This window comes from Ambystoma mexicanum, chromosome 7q (assembly GCF_040938575.1).
Source record: "Ambystoma mexicanum isolate Mex_15411 chromosome 7q, UKY_AmexF1_1, whole genome shotgun sequence".
NCBI lineage: Eukaryota > Metazoa > Chordata > Amphibia > Caudata > Ambystomatidae > Ambystoma > Ambystoma mexicanum.
The window spans coordinates 183,000,108-183,020,353 of NC_090941.1; positions in this window are offsets into that span (position 1 = coordinate 183,000,108).

Genomic DNA, 20,246 nt, shown 5'->3' on the forward strand with positions numbered 1-20,246 from the left:
AGGATGGATGATAACAACTTCAGGGTAAATTCATATTCTTTTATTAAATATAAGTAGGAATGAGGGAAAGAGGCGGCCGGCATCCACAGTGCCGCTGTTGAGCCTGCGTCTCCCAACCCTCGTCCTGAGAATGTTTGATGTTCACACGGGTCTCATGCACAGGAGAACCTGTGTGAATGATCGATATTACATATCTCCTTTTTTCCATTTGCACCTAGACATATAGGGGGTCATCACGAGTTGGACGGTAACCCTTAAATCCGGCAGAAATGGTATTAGTGCCGCCAATACCGCTCTGCCGGATCACGATTGTATATCCCGCCAGCACTATTACAGCCAGCGGTAGTACAGCCGGCCGTAATAGCACCAGCTGTAATAGCGCCGGCTCCAAAACGCGCTATCACAGAGCCACAAGTCTGGCGTTGGCGCTCTTAGTGCCAGAAATATCCCTGGCCAAATGTTGGAGGTAAAAGAACACATGAGACAGCAATATGGGTCCAGGTGAAAACAATGCACACCAGAGGCCTACAGAAGACCCACCCATGCGCAAGACACCCATCCCAACACCATTTCACCATCAGGAGCAGGCAGGGGACAGCAATAAGGGCCCAGGTGAAAACAATGCACGCCAGATGACTACAGAAGACCCACCTATGCACAACACACCCTTCCCAACACCATATTGCCATTTGTAGCCGGGAACCTTGATGTGGACATGTAGTTGCTGCGCCTGGAGCTACAGAGGTCTGCCAACCAGCCCAGGGCCCTGGGAGCACAGGGGGTGGTGGGGATGAAGAGAAGGAGGAGGAGGAGACCAGCACCGGCAAGGCGGCCAGCCATCCCGAGAGTCAGGCCAACACCCTGGGCCCTGACTGATGGGCAGCTGGTGAGTGAGTACAGGTTGGCCAGGGCAACCATCGCCCAGTTGCTGGACACAATCCAGGCTGACATAGGCAGCCGTATAGCCATTAGCACTGCTGTGCCCACACTTGTGGAGCTTGTGTTCATTCTACAGTACCTCTGGACTGGCAGCTTCCAACACACCGTTGCCATGATGCATGGCATGGCCCAGTCCACCTTCAGTGCCGTGCTGGACAGGTGCTGGATGCACTGCTGCTCCATGTCAATGAGCACATTGCATTGCCAGCCACACAGGCACAGGTCAACCAGCTTAAGGCACAGTTCCATGCCATTGCCCAAGTCCCCAACATCATAGCAGCCCTAGACTGCACACATGTAGCACTAGTAGCACCCCGGGAACATGAGGCAGCCTACAGGAACCCTAAGAATTACCATTGCATGAACGTGCAGATGACGGGTAAGTACAAATGTATACTGAAATGCATGCTAAATTACACCTGTTGGGGGGCATACACACAGGAATCCCGGCATGCCAGCAGGAGACACAGGCAGCACTAGCACAGCACCATTTCCATGCATGTGCCTCGCACGAGAACCCTTGCACGCGTTCCACACAGCTGAACACACCCAGTCTGAATGGCACACACTTGTGAAAGCACAGACACATATGGAAGCCCCACTACCACAAAGGATCTTGTGTGTGTCGCATTGCAGCTCCTCACCCTGACACAGAAGAGATACCCCACAGTGACAGTGACAGTCATGCCAATAGAGTCCTAATATAGGCACATCCACAAAACCACCATCCACGAGTAGTTGGAGACAGGACAATGACCATCCCTGAGACAGTGACCCCTGATTGGCCAATCACATGCCTGGCCAAATTTACATGATTGTGCCAAGTAGCAAACACAACGCCAGCCATAGCGAATGCCACAACACATGGCCTAACAAAATGTTACCTGAACATGCAGATACAACGTTACCCTCATCCAGAAATAAGGGACAGAGTACTGTGGCATTTAGACACAGTAGTGGTGCATGCAGTAAGTACTCAATTGATTGCATACTGCACCTTGCACAGCACACACGACAATGAAAGGAGGTATATGGAAAGTAGCGCATGTGTACTACATGAGTGTGACACATATAAGCATGAACATGTTCATTGATACACTGCTGCATGTAAACGTCAGCCCATGCATGTCCCGGAAGGCAAAGGATGTATGACAACATTGCACTGAGATAGCATGGACCTTTTCAACACATACTTCATTCTGCGGCCAATGTCACTGATGTCTGCGCCTTGTACACCCACTGAACCAACCTTGGCCCAATTTCCACATTCTCTCCCCAATTTATAAACACAGGGCGCCTGGTTAATGCCTTGCTCTACCCAGAAAGGAACACTTATGTCAAACACAATTGAGCAAGGACATGTGAACCCTATGAGCAAATCAACGCTAAATCCTAACAGTCAGTGTACACAACAAAGTGCAAAAATCTGACAGCTACTTTAATTTAGATTCAAACATACATAAGTAGCCAGTATTACATACAACTAATCGAAATCAGGATGGGATACTCAAAAGTACAAAAGACATGTAGACATAGTATACGAATAGAAAAAACAAACATAAATCATTCAGTTTACAATCCGCAATTACATTTCATGTTTATCATTACAGAGAATGACACAGCAGAATGATAAAGTAATTGCAGTGCGAAGTGTACAAATATGTGAAAATAACAGGATGGATGTATGAAGTATTGGGTCAACAAAACAGTGTTTCAGCCTCAGGGCTATCTTGAGTAGCAGCAATTGGGTAGGCCTTCATCAGGACAGAGACAACAAGTATAAGTGAGTGATCCTATGCGTTCTGTCAAAAGAAATGGACAGAACATAGTGTCAGAAGTTCGTGGGGTTAAAAACTCTAGTTACATAAGTTCTAATGGCTATTAATGCATTATTAATTGGGTATGTCTCTTGCGAGAGACTATTTCTGATGATCACAGTGCTTACCGTAGTCAGGTGCACAATGGCACAAGATCTGAGAGTCCACGTCTTCAGATGCAAATTGGGGGAAATTACTCCGGGAAAAATTCAAGTCTGTGAAAAATGACAGGACATAGACATAAGAGGAGATGTGCGGCTCACTATTTGCCATAACTCACAATTGATATGGGTAAAGGAAGAAATATCTTACCAAACTTATGACGGTGTGATGTGCGATTTCTTGAGCCATCATGCATATATTAGCCAAGAAAGCTCACAATCTTAGCTCAGGGATCCTCAGTGTGTGAACAGAGAAGACATGTCCAAGCTGTTTAAGTCTATAGAGACAAAATGACCATACACTACAGTAAGACCACGCATATGATTATAAAATTAAAAGGTGGCTACTTGGTGGTGGTGCAAAATTGGTTCTCACCATGTTGTAGCCAGTTATTAAGACAAAGCAAGCGAATCCCGGTATGGTTCAATGTCACAATTCACCACGGAGCTACAAGGAAAAGAGGGCGGGTGAATAGAGCTCTAAATCTAATCTAGATATACTGTCACTGGCAAAGTAACATATTGGATATTCAAGATGCTAATAAAATGCAACCATATGTGCGTGATTGTCCATGCACAGCCGAGAATGGGTGCTAGAAACAAACGTGATATTTAAATCGTTGTGTAATATAAAAGTTACATGGCATCGTGCATTTAATGGAGCGCACGGAATGTGACAGAGCAGCTGCTCGATTCAACTAAAAGGAGAGCTAGAGTGTCCTACCTGATGCGGCTCTCACAAGGTCATGCAGTATGGCGGGGACGGAAAAGAATGGCCTCCCGTCTTCAGACTGCTAAGGCTAAGTCTGTTACTATGGAAACATGTTGTATTTATGGCGGTGGCCATTTTGGTTTTGCTACGTGGTTAGCCATGACTCAGCACGAAAACGGCATGGTATAAAAATGGTTCTATGCATGATCGAGCTGCAACAAACAATTAGAAGTGTACCAGGGTCCACCCACGTATTGTGGTCAGCCAAATATGTATTATTTACTACGGTTGTCATGGCAACCCTCTTCTGTCGTGACCACATTATTTCTATTGGAGGGTCGACAATTCATGTAAGCCAATACTTGTTCAATTCACAGAAGTCACATAAATTCATTTATACAAACATTAGTGTTAACTGAAGCACAAAATGGATGGTCAAAATAAAAGCCATTAGGATTGTCTCTTAGAATGATACACTGGGTTAGACAATGTCCTATTACAGTGTCAGCATAAATGCTGTGTCCACTCTGGGGACCTCAGAAATAAGGTGTGATTCCATAAGTATAACGTTTGTGTTCATGGAGTTTAGCCTACATGCCATTGGCCAACTCATACATAGAATATGTTTAGGCTATACCTGTGACAGACAACGTGGATTATGTCCAATCAAGAACAGGAAAAATACAATTGAATAGTGTTCTTCGCATAAATACATTATAAGGTCAGAGAAAATAATCACAAACAGGATATGCACGTGCATTGATGGCAGTAAATACTGTATATTGAATACTAACTGTCCTTGATTACGATGGTCAATAGTAGGGGATCAAAAGTGCTGAATTAAGTTTTACAGGAAATGTTTCCACTCAACTGTGATATTGAGTCCATTTTCCACAGTTTTTAATTTGTGGACCCATTTTTGTTCCAGTGTTGTCAACATTTTATCAGCATCTCCTCCTTGTCTGGTGGTGGACAGTTTCTGTAGGACAAACCACTTTAGGTCCAAGTTAGTATGGTTCTTCCGATTACAGTGTTCGACAAGGGGTTTATCGGGCACCTTATTCTTAATGCAGGATCGATGCTCGGAGATTCTGGTCTTTATTTGTATTTTTTGTATTTAGGTTATTTGTAAAGCGCATCCTGCCCAGGGGTTATCTGGGCGCATGTTTAGAAGGCAGTTACAAGTTACAGTAATAGGTACAATACATTTTATACATATTTACAGCAAGGATAAGACATTTACAAAGGAAAGCAGAACAGACCAGTGCATACAGTATATACAGTGTGCAGCCAGAATACTGCTAACAGTTGCCTAGATTACAGTGAGGTGGCCAAGGCATCCTGTTCATAGAGCCACAGTTTGGTTTTATTTTTGAAGGATTGGAAGACAGGAACATTTCTGAGAGCATCAGGAAGACAGTTCCACAGCTTGGCCGTGAGGACTGGGAAGCTCGAGCCTTTGGCTGTCTGCATCTTGAAACTGGGAATAGTTAGAGTGTGAGCCTGAGCCGAGCGCAAGGGTCTGGTTGCAGTGTGTTGTGTAAAGCGCGTGGACAAGTAGGCAGGTGCTGCGTTATTCTGGGCTTTGTGAGTTAGGGTGAGTGCTTTGAGGGAGATGCGGTGAGTAATGGGTAGCCAATGCAGGTTGCTTCTGGTGGATGATATGTGGGAGCGCCTAGGGACATTGCTGCCCTTATGGCATTGTTCTGAGTGACCTGAAGTTTATCGAGGTTTCTTTGACTCGTCCCAAGATAAAGGGTGTTGCAATAGTCGATTTTCGACATGATGAGGGTTCTGGCAAGGATTAAACAGTTGCCCTTTTTCAGGAAGGGACGGCACGCTGTGATCAGTTTACAAGTATAGACAGACGCTGAAGTAACTAAGTTAGTTTGTCTGTTGAGAGAAAGAGTGGAGTCTAGGTAAATACCAAGTGTTTTAGTGACATTAGTGACTTTGATAATGTTACCATCGATAATGAAAGATTTGTATTTGGAGTCTAGTTTAGCAAGTTTGGACTGAGAGCCTAGGATGAGTAACTCAGTTTTTACATCATTAAGGCAGAGCCCATGATGAGCCATCCAGGCCTGGATGACGTTATAGACTGCATTTAGTGCTTTGACATCAGTTACATAATCGCCAGTGATAGGAATGAGTATCTGGGTGTCATCCGCATAATTGGTGTAGGAGACACCCAGATAGTCCAATATGTCAAAGAACGGTTTAGTAAATACGTTATAAAGCGTGGGAGATACACAAGAGCCTTGAGGGACTCCACATGGTACATGTGCCGGGTCAGCTGCAGCAAGGGGGGAGAAGACCTTCATGGATCTGTTTGCCCTCATTTTCTTGCCCACATATAGCAGGTCACAAGGACATTCAAGGATATAGATGATCTGCTTTGTTTTTGCAGTTCGTGTGATCCTTTAGGATCCACGTGATACTCTGATGGTGGAATACTTTCTTAGTCTCTGTAAACTGACACACTACACATTTTCCGCAGCTGTAATGACTGTGTACCGGTGGCAGGTTCCAAAGTGTTGTCGGTGGGTGTGGATGTTCTACATAGGTATGCACCCAGGATGATTTGATGTTCTGGTTTCTCTTGAATGTGAAGAGTGGTGTTTTATTCAATGTACCAGTGTTCTTGATGAGATACCAATGAAGAAATCAGAAGTTTGACACGTCATGCTCGTGAAGAATCTTGGATCTATGACGATGAATAACATTTTTTGAATAAACTACATCATGCACCCCGGCTTTCTATATCTTGCCGAAGGTGCACAAGAACGCGACAAATCCTCCTGGATGACCTATCGTCTCTGCGTGTGATTCAATTTTCAAACCACTGTCCCAGTACACAGATTTTTTTCTGAAACCCTTTGTTGACAAGATGGCTTCCTATCTGAAAGACAGCACCGACACCATCCTCATGTTAAATAACATCATTATGGGAACGGACTATATTCTAGCTACCATGGACGTGGAGGCCCTATACATTTCCATACTGCAACAAGAGGGCCTGGAAACGCTCAGGACATTCCTTGACAAGAGAGTGGACACGCATTTCACTCCAACCAATTTTATATTGGAGTGTGTTAGAATTGCAATGTCAGAGAACTTTTTCCTGTTCTGTGACCAACTGTATAAACAGATAAAAGGGGTCAGTATGGGGAACACATTTGCCCCAGACATAGCAAATCTTTATATGGCACAATATGAGGCTGATTACATCACGGTTGAGCTTAATCCTTACCGTAGTAACATTGTCTTATGGAAATGATACATTGATGACGTTTTACTAATATGGCACAGAAATCAAGAAGAACTGAGTGCCTTCCATCTATGCCTTAATCAGTGCAATCAACGAATACGTTTTACAATGCAGTGGGATTTTCACTGAATTTATTTTTTGGATTTACACATTTTCAGGTCCGGGAACTCACTGAAAACTGAACTGTACCGTAAACCCACTGACCGCAACACACTGCTACACTTTGGCAGTTACCATCCTGAAGGTCTGAAATACAATCTCCCATACAGCCAATTCCTACAGGTCAGAAGAAACTGTACAGATCATGACACCTATAACAAACATGCCTGTGATCTACAAGAACGATTACTACAAAGAGGTTACCCTAAAAAAGCCATCAAGAACGACGTAAACGTGCTGCAAACACAGACAGTGAGGTATGCCTTACTAAGAAAGCCAAGAAGGAACTAGACAGACTTGTGTGTGTAACTACATACAGTCCACTGAGTAACCTGACGAGGAACACAATTAAAAAGCATTGGCATCTCATCAAGAACACTGGTACATTGAATAAAACACCATTCTTCGCATTCAAGAGAAACTAGATGATCAAATCATCCTTGGTGCATACCTATGTAGAACCTCCACACCCGCCGACAACACTTTGGAACCTGCCACCGGTACAAGGTTATTACCGCAGAGGAAAATGTGTAGTGTGTCAGCTTACAGAGACTAAGAAAGTATTCCACCTAAAGGATCACACAAACTGCAACACAAAACAGGTCCTCTATATCAATGAATGTCCTTGCGGCCTGCTATACGTGGGCAAGACAATGAGGGCAATAAAGACCAGAATCTCCGAGCATCGATCCTGCATTAAGAAAAAGGTGCCCGATAAACCCCTTGTCATACACTATATTCGGACGAACCACAGTAACTTGGACCTAAAGTGGTTTGTCCTACAGAAACTGTCCACCACCAGAAGAGGAGGAGATGCTGATAAAATGTTGACACAACTGGAACAAAAATGGGTCCACAAATTAAAAACAGTGGAAAATGGACTCAATATCACAGTTGAGTGGAAACATTTCCTGTAAAACTTAATTCAGCACTCTTGATCCCCTACTATTGACCACCGTAATCAAGGATAGTTAGTATTGAATACACTGTATTTACTGCCATCAATGCACGTGAATATCCTATTTGTGATTATTCTCTCTGACCTTATAATGTATTTATGAGAAGAGCAGTATTAATTTTCTGCCTCTCCCTATTGCACTGTATCTTTCATGTTCTTGATTGGACATAATCCATGTTGTCTGTCACAGGTATAGCCTAACCATACTCTACGAATGAGTTGGCCAATGGCATGTAGTCTAGTCTCCATGAACACAAACGTTATACTTATTGAATCACGCCTTATGTCTGAGGTCCCCAGAGTGGACACACCATTTATGCTGACACTGTAATAGGACATTGTCTAACCCAGTGTATCATTCTAAGAGACAATCCGAATGGCTTTTATTTTGACCATCCATTGTGTGCTTCAGTAAACACTGATGTATGTATAAATGCATTTATGTGACTTCTGTGAATTAAACAAGTATTGGCTTACATGAATTGTCGACCCTCCAATAGAAATAACGGCAGACGAGGGTTGCCATGACAACCATAGTAAATAATGCATTTTTGGCTGACCATAATACGTGGGTGGACACTGGTATACTTCTAAATTGTTTGTTGCAGCTCGATCATGCACAGAACCATTTTTATACTGTGCCATTTTCATGCTGAGTCATGGCTAGCCACGTAACAAAACCAAAATGGCCACCGCCATAAATACAACACATTTCCATAGTGACAGACCTAGCCTTAGCAGTCTAAAGACGGGAGGCCGTCTTTTCAATCCCCGCCATACTCCATGACTTTGTGAGAGCCGCATCAGGTAGGACACTCTAGCTCTCCTTTTGCTTGAATCTAGCAGCTGCTCTGTCACATTCCGTGCGCTCCATTAAATGCACGATGCCGTGTGACTTTTATATTACACAACGATTTAAATATGACGTTCGTTTCTAGCACCCATTCTCGGCTGCGCATGGACAATCACGCACATATGGTTGCATTTTATTAGCATCTTGAATATCCAATATGTTACTTTGCCAGTGACAGTATATCTAGATTACATTTAGAGCTCTAATCACCCGCCCTCTTTTCCATGTAGCTCTGTGGTGAATTGTGACATTGAACCATATCGGGATTCGCTTGCTTTGTCTAAATAACTGGCTACAACATGGTGAGAACCAATTTTGCGCCACCACTAAGGAGACACCTTTTAATTTTATAACCATATGCGTAGTCTGGTCATTTTGTCTCTATAGACTTAAACATGTTGGACATGTCTTCTCTGTTCACACACTGAGGATCCCTGAGCTAAGATTGTGAGCTTTCGTGGCTAATGTACGCGTGATGGCTGAATAAATCGCACATCACACCGTCATAAGTTTGGTAAGATATTTCTTCCTTTACCCATATCAATTGTGAGTTATGGCAAATAGTGAGCCACACATCTCCTCTTATGTCTATGTCCTGTCATTTTTCACAGACTTGAATTTTTCCCGGAGTAATTTCCCCCAATTTGCATCTGAAGACGTGGACTCTCAGATCTTGTGCCCTTGTGCAACTTACTACGGTATGCACCGTGATCATCAGAAATAGTCTCTCGTGAGAGACATACCCAATTAATAATGCATTAATAGCCATTAGAACTTATGTAACTAGAGTTTTTAACCCCACAAACTTCTGACACTATGTTCTGTCCATTTCTTTTGACAGAACGCATAGGATCACTCACTTATACTTGTTGTCTCTGTCATGATGAACGCCGACCCAATTGCCGCTACTCAAGATAGCCCTGAGGCCGAAACACAGTTGTGTTGACCCAATACTTCATATATCCATTCTGTTATTTGTACATATTTGTACACTTCGCACTGCAATTACTTTATCATTCTGCTGTGGCATTCTCTGTAATGATAAACATGAAATGTAACTGCTGAATTGTAAACTGAATGATTTATGTTTGGTTTTTTCTTTTCGTATACTATGTCTACATGTTTTTTGTACTTTTGAGTATCCCATGATGATTTTGATTAATTGTATGTAATACTGGTTACTTATGTATGTTTGAATATGAATTTAAGTAGCTGTCAGATTTCTTCACATTGTTGTTGCTACACTGACTGTTAGGATTTAGTGTCGAGTTGCTCGTAGGGTTTACATGTCCTTGCTCAATTGTGTTTGATATAACACATTCTCTCCCCTGCAGGTGATTCAGGATACCCACAGTACACATGGCTCAGGACCCCTCTGCGTAATCCACACATCCAGCTGAGCTGGCATACAACATTGCCAATGGGTGTACACTCATCTGTGTGGAAATGGCATTTGGATTGCTGAAGGCACGCTTCCGGTGCCTAGACCATACAGGAGGGGCATTGATGTATGCACCAGAGAAAGTTGGCAAAATTGTACTTACCTGTGCCATGCTGCACAACATTTGCTGTCGCAGGTATGTGCCACTGCCTCCCGATGTTGATGGCCAACCACCTGTGAATGGGAGTGATGATGAAAATGTGCTTGAAGCCGGGGCACATGCACACGGGGATGGGGTGAGGGAGGGAAGGTTGGTCAGACAGGCCCTGATTGACAATTATATTTGATCTGGTGGATGGGTAGATGTAACACATATCATTTGTAAAATAAAGCACTTGAACACAATCATGAATGTCCATGCGTTGTATGTATAATGAACAGAATGTATTATTAGTTGAATAATCCCCCTTCCCGCTGTGAACTCCCCAGCACCCAATCCCCCCTCGGCCCCTGTGAACCCCCCAGCACATAACCCCCCCTGCCCCTGTGAACTCCCCAGCACAAACCCCCCCCCCCGGGAACTCCCCAAAAAACAGTGCAAAGTGGGTCCATGTGCCCAGGGCATGGCACAACTGTGCTATAATCATCGAGGATGGTCATGGGCGCTTCCCACGTCCGGGTCCCTCTGGTGAGCGGTGTGGGAGATTGCACAGGGATGGCGCCTGGGCAAAGCCTCCAGGGATCCCTCTATGGATGTTGTAGAGGTAGATGGAATAGCTCCCAAGGACTGCAGCTGCTGGCAGAGCAGATTGTTCGCCTCCTGCATCTGCTCAGCATGTGCAGATTGGCACTCACACAGCTCGCATACTCTTTGTCCAAATCCTGTCAGGGCCACTGTACAGCCCTCCAGCACTCTACGGGTGTGAGCATTATCACGTGCCATGGTCTTGGCAGCATTGTGTATGGCATGGCTTATTGCCTTGATGTGGCGGTTGTGCTCAACAGACATGGCCTCAATTCTCAGCTGTCGAGCCTCCATCACATCCAGCTGCCCCATTACAGCAGGTACCATGTCGGTGGGTCTGTCAGGTGTGCTGTTGATTGGACTGACAGGTCTGTACGGGGCAGCATCGGAGCTGTTGGAGGACATGGCGGCATCTATGATGGGGCTGCTGCAGTTGGAGGGGGTGCCTTCAGGCGAACCATAGGAAGGTGTGTCCACATCAGACACGGGTGTGCAGGCACGATGTACATGCATAGGTGCATGCGGAGTGTGTGTCTCCACTGACACCTGCTCCAGGCTCCCTCGGTGTATGCCCATCTCATGTTTGGCACTGTGGCTGGCTGAGGACACCAGTGCAGTGCGTTGTAACGCAGTGTTTATGTGGCCCTCATCTGAGTTAGACCCACTGGTGTATCCCTCCACATCCTGAATGCCCTTGGTGGCTCCCGGTGTTTGTAGCAGTGACGCCCTGCGGCCTTGTGGATGTTGTGCCGGTCTGAGTGGGCTCCGGTGGGGTGACCTTGGATGTGTCCTGTGTCTTTCCTTCTCATGCCGGTCCCTGTGCGGGGGGTGGTGGTGCTCGTTGATGCACGTTCGGACCTGCGGCTGTATGTGGATGCGTGTTCACCATCCTCATTGCCCTGCGATGATCTCTGCATGCCTGTGGGGAACATAGGGTGTTGTATGAGTTGAGGGCAGCTTACATTTGTATCATGCATTTAATGCCTTACAGTGGGTTAGGGCACAGTTTTCATCATGCTTGCCCATTGCATATTACTCAGTCCCGTGTTGTGATTGGTGGAACACGCTACAGGGGAGGAACACTGCTTTGACATTTTGGTGTGACATCTTCAGATGCCTGTTGTGAATGCACAGCTCCCTTGTCGCTGTGCCCGGGGGAGCCTTTGATACACACCCACACATCACATTGCTGTGCCAGGCCTGTGAATGCCTTTCACTTGGGGCTTAGGTTGATACATTTTCGGTACTTAGGGTACCAGGGGGCACTAGGGTACAGTGGTATGAGGGGGTAGTAATTGGTGGTTGAGGTGCATCACACACATTGCAAACACATACCGGGATTGGAGGGGTTGGCCTAACATGATTATGCAGTTTTCAGTGGGGGTGTACTCACCTGCAGCATCCTGGGTACCAGTGACTGCCTCCGCTCTGCCGACTCCCTCAATTGTGCCCATGTCAATCAGGGTGGTCATCTGCTCCTCCCAGGGTGTCAACTCGGCTGGTGGTGGTGCAGGCCCTCCTCCAGTCCCCATGCTCTCGCTCCTGTGCTGGGCCAGGAGACCACGAACACAGACCTGCAAGTCATTCAGCTGCTTGCAGCAAACCTCCCCATCCCTGGGCACACAGCCCACCGCTGACACCTTCTGGCTCACTTGTCTCCAGATCTTTGCTCGCCGCTGTGCACTTGTCTTGCGCTGCTGGGTCCATATAGCTCTTCTTGATGTCCCAAAACCTCCTCAACAAGTATTGCAAGCTCCTGGCCTGTGAACTTGGGTTTTCTCACCCTGCCTGGCTGACTTGCCCCTGGTACGTTCCTGTGACATTTTCCAAGCTTTGGAGGAGTGGATGGCTTAAAGGGCCTGCTATTTTCGGCAGATTGTGATTTGCAAGAGGGCCGCCGCTTTATTTCTTGTTCCGGCGGTGAAGCGTTACCCGCGACACTAATAGCGTGCGCTACTAGCGCCGCGCCTCGCTGGTAGTGCAGTGTGCACTGGATTTATGGGTTCACCGCCCCTTTTCCTTCCGTGCACTATCTGAGTTAATGCCATGGCTGTGTACGCGTGCACACTGACTCATGATCTGGTGTTGTATCCGCCAGACATCGTGTCATTAGCGCTAATAGCGCTCAACAGAAAATACGCTGGAATACCGCCCAACTCGTGATGAGGCAGTGTCACACTTATTATACGGTCATGCAGTTGACCATTGGGGGTTTATTCTTTCACCAAGGCACTTTGAGGTTATGTTGTGAGATAATATGTAAGCGCGGTTAATGAGGTTGGGTTTACTGATGTGGGTACGAATGGCTGGCCTGATTTCTTTTAGTGTTTAATTACAGTATCTGGGCAGGTTCGCTACTCGATCATTCTATATCTTAATTGCTGGGGGGCATTCTCGTGGAATGTTTTCTACTTGACCCTTGCTTCTCTTAATCCTTCATGCCCCTTAACTTTCACCAAAATGCCAGGGGTAGCGGAAGTGATATCACGTGACCCCTGACCTCGGATGACATCACAGGAAGTGATGTCATTTGACCCCACCCCCAGAATTAGCTTTAGATGCGATCTTGCCAACACTTGTCAGCTATGCCAAACCTCTGGGCGTAATTGTATATGCCAGTGAAATAAAGTTATTAAATCTTTCTTCAGGTCTTTTTTACTCCAATGACATTGTATACAGAGAGGTGAGAGACTTACTTCTGAACAGCGGGCAGCTGTCCAGGCCTCATTTAACTCTTCAGTGATCACTTAACTCGCTGAGCTATTTTACCAGATATATATCCTTAAATGTGCATACCACAGGATTTGGCAATGTGTTGGCTATGGGGGTTACATTTCTTATTAACATAACACTTATTATTACAGTGCTATATTTTTTTTTTAAAAGGACTCCTTCGGTTGGTAGGTAGATATCCTTATAAATGTTTCTTTTTAACAATAAAATTGATTCTACACCATATTGTGTCGCAATTGGATAGCTCAGAGAGTTTAAACCATATGGCCTTTTTCTATTTTCCCTGCACAATGTGCTGTAAAATGTGTTATTTCGACCATGGGATGGGTGTCACACTGTGGGAATGTCTGCCCTGAAACAAAAATCAAAACTGTCACCCATTAATATATGCACAGTAAGTTAACATCTTAAAATTAAATATACAAATTTAGTTCAATTCAGCTTTCCCTTTAGAAGGAGGTGCACAAGACAAATGAGTATTTGTCTTTCAAAAAAGTAATCAACACTGGAAAAATAACCTGAAAGAGGACAATTTCCAATAACTATGCTGGCAAAGTACGTTCGGTGGGGCAGGTCCAGCGTCGGATTGGGTCGTCGGCCAATCGGCCCGTGGCCGATGCAAAATCATGGCCGGAGACCTGGGGGCCGGTTCCTGAAGCCCACGTGGGCCGGTTTCAGCCCAGGCGTGCGTGGGCTTCACACTTCAAGAACCAGCCCCCAGGGCCTCGGCCTCGCCGGGCGGATGCAAGTTGCAAAGGATCTGTAAGTAAATAACTTACAGATCCTTTGCAATTGCAGCCCCGCCGCCGGCCCGTCGCAGATGCAGAGAAAGGTAACACTGAAGTGTTACCTTTCTTTGATAAATGCGGCGGGCCGGTGGCTAACTGCCTTGACCCACGACACCCTGGCGCCAGCAGCAGTCAGTGCTACAAAACACTGGGAGGGAGCGGCAGGGCTGGGCGGGACTGCCGCAGCCCGGCCTGCTCCCTCCCAGTGATTTGTAACAGACTCTGCTCGCCTCTCCGCCGAGGGCCAGTCTGGGTCTGCAGAGAGCCAGTTTGTGTATCTCTGCAGAGACAGCCAGGGCTGTCACAAAGGGGGTGGGGGGGCAAACTTCACCAGGCCTTGCGCTCAGGGGTGGCCTCGCGGCTGCCTGGGTCATGGGGTGTCATAATAGACTTCTTGCGAGCTGCCATTGATTTGCTGGCTGCAGCGCCAGCCTGCAACAGAGAGAGACGAAGACGATGCAAAACAAAAGTTCTGCGCACTGAAGACTGTTGTCAATTTCACACTTCATCAACACGGGCTGGCCTGGCTCCCGAGTCCCGCCAACCCGGCACCAGGCCGCCAGGCATGCGCATTGGGCTGGCTGGGTGCGGTGCGTGTTACAAGCACAGGCTGCCAGGGAGGCTGGGGACTGGAGACACCAGTGTGACTGCAGCAGCAGGCCTGGCCAGCAATCTGCAGTGCAAGGGGAGTATGAGACAGGCACCGAGTGGCGTCGGCTCATTGAAGGATTCGAGCTTCAATTTGTGCCCTGCAAAGTAAGTAAGAACTAAAGTCAAGTGCTACTGCTGCTGTTGTCATTTTTAAAATTATGAAGACATATATGATTTGTGCTGCCGGTGTTGGTTTTCCAGCCCACATCCTGTGGTGTCCAGGGTGAGGGGAGATAAACTTCCCTTCAGGGGCACGTTTGGATAAAGAGATGTGCCCAAGAGAACACAATGGGGCTGATTCACAAAGCGTTTTGCAATGGGTATATCCCATTGAAAACGCGCTGTCAATCAGGCCCGATGTGTCATGCGTTGCACCCCATCTCCGGCCAGGCATTGGCATGGGTCATCGTTAGATGCCCACCAGGAGCCTGCCATTTTGGGAGGATTTAAGCCGCTATCCCGCTAACCTGCACCCCCGTGTGATTGTAGATGCTTTTTACGGGAAGAAAACAGCAATGATTTCAAGCCCCCGTTATCGCTACCAGCCGAGGGATGCGTTTCATGTGGCTTATTTAAAAAGAAAATGTGCATTAAGACGGAACGGGTGTGCATCCATGTTGGACCACTTTCCCGGTTTAATGTGGGATGGAGTGAACCAGTCTGGCTTTCACACCCATAATTGCTAAATTATTTTTCTCTGGGGCACGGCGGTGCAAACCAATTTTGCACAACGCACACAGTGGCAAACTGAATCTAATGCGTATATATCGCAGCTTGTAGGTCAACAATTTAGCTAAATGAATAGCCGCTTATGCTGGACTTTGTTGACCTAATAAGGGGCAAACCAGCGGCATTCACGCTTGGGTCGAGGGCGGCTTGCTGGAGCTTTTCTCCCTTAAGAATTAATCGTGCGAATGCAGGGAATCTTCTTCAAAACTCACCCCCAAGCAGCGTGCATGATATCAATGAGCTGGTGCCCGCCAGTGCCATTGCCACTACACCTGGCACCTAGTTGGCAGCCTCAGCGGAGAGAGCCTCCAGACATGCAGCCCTTACGGCTGCATCCCCAACACTCATGCAAGAATTATTGTATGCTGTTGTTCAATTTCTTGGGCATTCCATTTACTTGCCGGAATCCGCTGTGATAAGCGTGTGGGCAGACAGGAACTAGCGTGTGGGCATGGGCAGACAGGAACTCCGCTCGTAAGGGGCTTCAATAATGGTGCCACCATTTTTTGTGCTATGTGTGTTAAAATGCCATCTGCCACTAATTTACCCCAAAAGTGGATGAAAGGTGGCAGAGGGTGGAATGACACTATATGGAACCACGCGCACTGCAGGCCGCTTTAAATGGCTACCACTTCTAAAGTGTCCTGCAAAACCATTTTGTAAAGTTGGCCACCCTACCTCTGAAGCCTGAAAAGTAGTGCACGCAAGGCTGACATGCGGCCAAATTTGCACCAGACCTGCAGATGAATTTAACTGGTCTGCTGTTAAATCTCAGTTACCAGTTTAATGGTATCCAGTGGATACTAATTGCTCATTTTACTATAGCTGATATGATAGCTCAGTGGGTTGAGCGCTTGCTGCTGTGACGCGTGTGTGATCTGCAGGTTGCAGGTTTGAATCCCAGCAAGTCCATCTCCGCCTTTCATCCTTCTGAGGTCGATAAATGAGTACCAACACAGGTTGGGTGATATTGTATGCATATGTGTTCTATAAAAAAAAGAGCTTAAGCATAAGTGCTATACAGTAACATATTATCATTTGGCCTTGGATGTCTGCTTGCATTCACAGTAATTTGACAATATGGATCTATACACACAGATATTAACGATACATATGGTAATCCATTCTTGTATGCAAAGTTATGTTATTTTATGAGTTGTGTTGTAATGTAACAGACACATGAGCACTCCATAAGTAGCATTTTTTGTAAAGTCCTGAATTGACGCAATTCACGGATGATGGTTTCAGGGCCGCTTTTTTGAGGTGAGAGGTGGGCCACTTTTTTGAGGCGAGGGGTGGGCCACTTTTTTCTGGGTGTCCGGGTCTATTTCTTGTCCCAGTCCGACCCGGGGCAGGTCTCACGTTCTCTTTCGTGGACATGGTGAAGGCCGTACTAGGTAGTGACTTATTGGTGTCTTGATCTGCCATAAAAGAAAACATGACTAAAGTACACTGCCAGGACATCAAATTAGTTCTGATAAAAGCCTCACTTCGCCTGATCAGGCCAACACTTGGTCCCTCCCATCAACCAAGGCTAGTGATGAAAACACGTGCAATTTATGCCCTCCGCAGGCTGTCGGAAGCCCTCTTCTCTCTCAATCTCTGCCTCCTTCGTACACTCACCTCCAACACACCCTTATGCCGCCCTGCACAAGGCAATGGAGGCCTGGGTGAGAGCTAGTTGAGGGGTTAGATGTAATAGTAGCCCCAACTGGCAACATTACTGTACAATTACAAGTTGGCCGAAATGCCTGAGGGCTCCTCCGTGTAGTCAGCAAATCCACACTTTGCTACTTCGCAAACCCTTTGGCTCCACCTATAGCTCCAGGTACAACGTGGCGCATTAAATAGACTCAGTAGTACATTCGATGACTAGAACTAGCAATAATACCACTTGCCACATGACTAATCAAGCTGTGCCTTGGAAATGCCATTTCCCGCTCACTTTCCACCTACTGCCAAGCGGGCCTCTCCAGCGTGCCAGCACTCCAAGCCAAAGATCTAGAAAGGGGCAAGAGGCCGAGCTCAAGCGGGGACTGAGTGCAGGAGAGAGCACAGCATAGAGGCCTTGCCAGACGGAGGAAAGCATACACACAACAGCACGCTACTGATTCACCTGCTGACACAGTACACAGTGCACAGCCACACAGCACTAACTGGCTGGCAAATATTAAAACTAGCACATAAGGTGGCCACTTCCATCAGCATTCCTGACAGTTGACCTCCTGCTGAATGCTGTGGGAGATGCTGTCAGAGTTTCACATCCCAGACAGGCTCTGGGCATCAACTGGCACTGCCCAGATTGCAACAATGACTGGCACAGTAGTAAGGGCAGCAGTCATTTGGCTTAAAGCTTACAGACCTTGGCCCCTCACTTTCGCAAGGACCATGTAATGATGAGGTAACCCTTGAAAGTCAGGATAATGATGTACAAATGTAATTAGAAAGATATATAGTGAAAGCTTATAAACACATGGTGCTACATTCCAATCAACTAACCATTTTTATTCATGCATTTTAAGGACAGCAATATGGGAGAGTGAAATTGTTTGCTGTGTGATTAAGAAATGTAATTCTATTGTGAACAAACCGCAGCCCAGATGAGAGCACGCCAGCCCGCTTGCATGTCTCCTTGAAGTTGGTGCTGCTTCGCCCCCACCCTCGCTTGTCGCGTTGTGCCTGCTCCAGCAGCATAGTTAACAGCCATCAGGAAGAGGCCCATGCAATGGGGATGGGAGGATAGCTCAAGGGCAATGAGTTTGTCGTGGAAGCAAGACAACGCAGCAACACAAGTTTGAATCCCACAGCCCAGCGCTGTGTAACTGTTTAAAAAAAAAAAAAAGAATAATGTCATGTTCAAGAGCATAGTGATATTAAGTTGGGCAATGCTCAGGTGCCAGCGAGTCGAGGCAGAGCAGCCCAGCCCCCACATCACTGGAGGAAAACAAAAGTCAGAGCAACTCAGCCCCTGCACAACCAGAGGTAAAAAAAGAATGTGTTTAAACTTTGCATCACGCCGAGAAGGGACCGAGGAGGGACCTGGCTTATGGTGCCTGGCTGTCTGCTGGTACGTCGGTGCCCGAGGGATGTTGGCAACCATGAGATCTAACACTCCAGCACCCGCCCCTGATGCAGAGGCAGGCATAATGGAGTTTGCTTTTTGTTTGAAATAGTTAGGGGTCCTGGTGCCCTATTGAAAACAACAAAGTATTTTTATTTAAATGCAAGCTCCATGAAAGGGGTGGCAGGATAGACGCCAAGGGTAGCAGCTGCGACCACAGAGGTTGCACTTGCTACCCCTGGCTTCCCCAAAATGACTCATGACCATTTCTTGTAAGAAAAACACACTTATGTTTATTTCGGAATCAGCAGAGAATCGAGAGTTCTAAGAAGGTTGGATGTTAAATTAGGTTGCAGAACATACTGAAGGACTAAGGGGGTAGACATTGCAACTGCTATAAAATCCCCATCAAATGCTTTCTTGCCATAGCCCACCCAACACGTTCTAACGCTTGGTGAATGTGTAATTACAGTTAATGTATAAATGGGTTCCTGTGCCCTGCTATCAATAAGCAGAGTGACCCCCTATTGACCCACATCACAAAGCTGCATTTCAGCAGAAAAAGCAAAATAGCTGTGCTGGTTTCTGTGAGCTCCATGGCCTCAAAACTGCAGCAACAAAATGATGGCTGCACCGTCTTGCCAAGCACACATTGGGCAGGATGGAACAAGGGGACACAATAAGGGGGCGTGCCAGTGTGTTCTGACATTTACAAATGGAATAAAGTAAAAAAGCAGCGTTGCTTTGCTGAAAGCCCAAAATCCCCATTAAAAAGAAAATGTTTTCACCTTTAAAAAATGCTGCTCTGACGCTATTTCCATCCGTGCTTCCTTAAACCACTTTGATTAATAAGGCCCTGCCATGCCCAGTATATCACATTGTGCTTCAGCAAAACCAGGCATGATTTCTGAATGACAGGCCCTGTCAAATCATCTCTGAGGAAAATCACCAATGAACTCCACTTTTAACTGCACCATTTTCTTCACAAAGTATCAAAGCTCAGTAGTTTAAAGAAACTCCAGCTACCTGAGCCATGTCAATTTCAATGCATCTGTGCTTCAAACAAAACTCCTGCATACAAGAAAATAACTATAGTTGCAAGACATTGTGGGAATCCGTAGGTAGATGCAAAACAGAATTTAAAAAGAAATGCCAGCTTTTCACCACACATGTAAAATGGGCTTTGCAAACTCAAGGAGAAAAATGCCCATTTTAAAAAGGAAACTGATGAATGAAAGCCTGCCATTATCTATCAATGTGAAGGGGTTTGTTGCTGGGAAACATACAC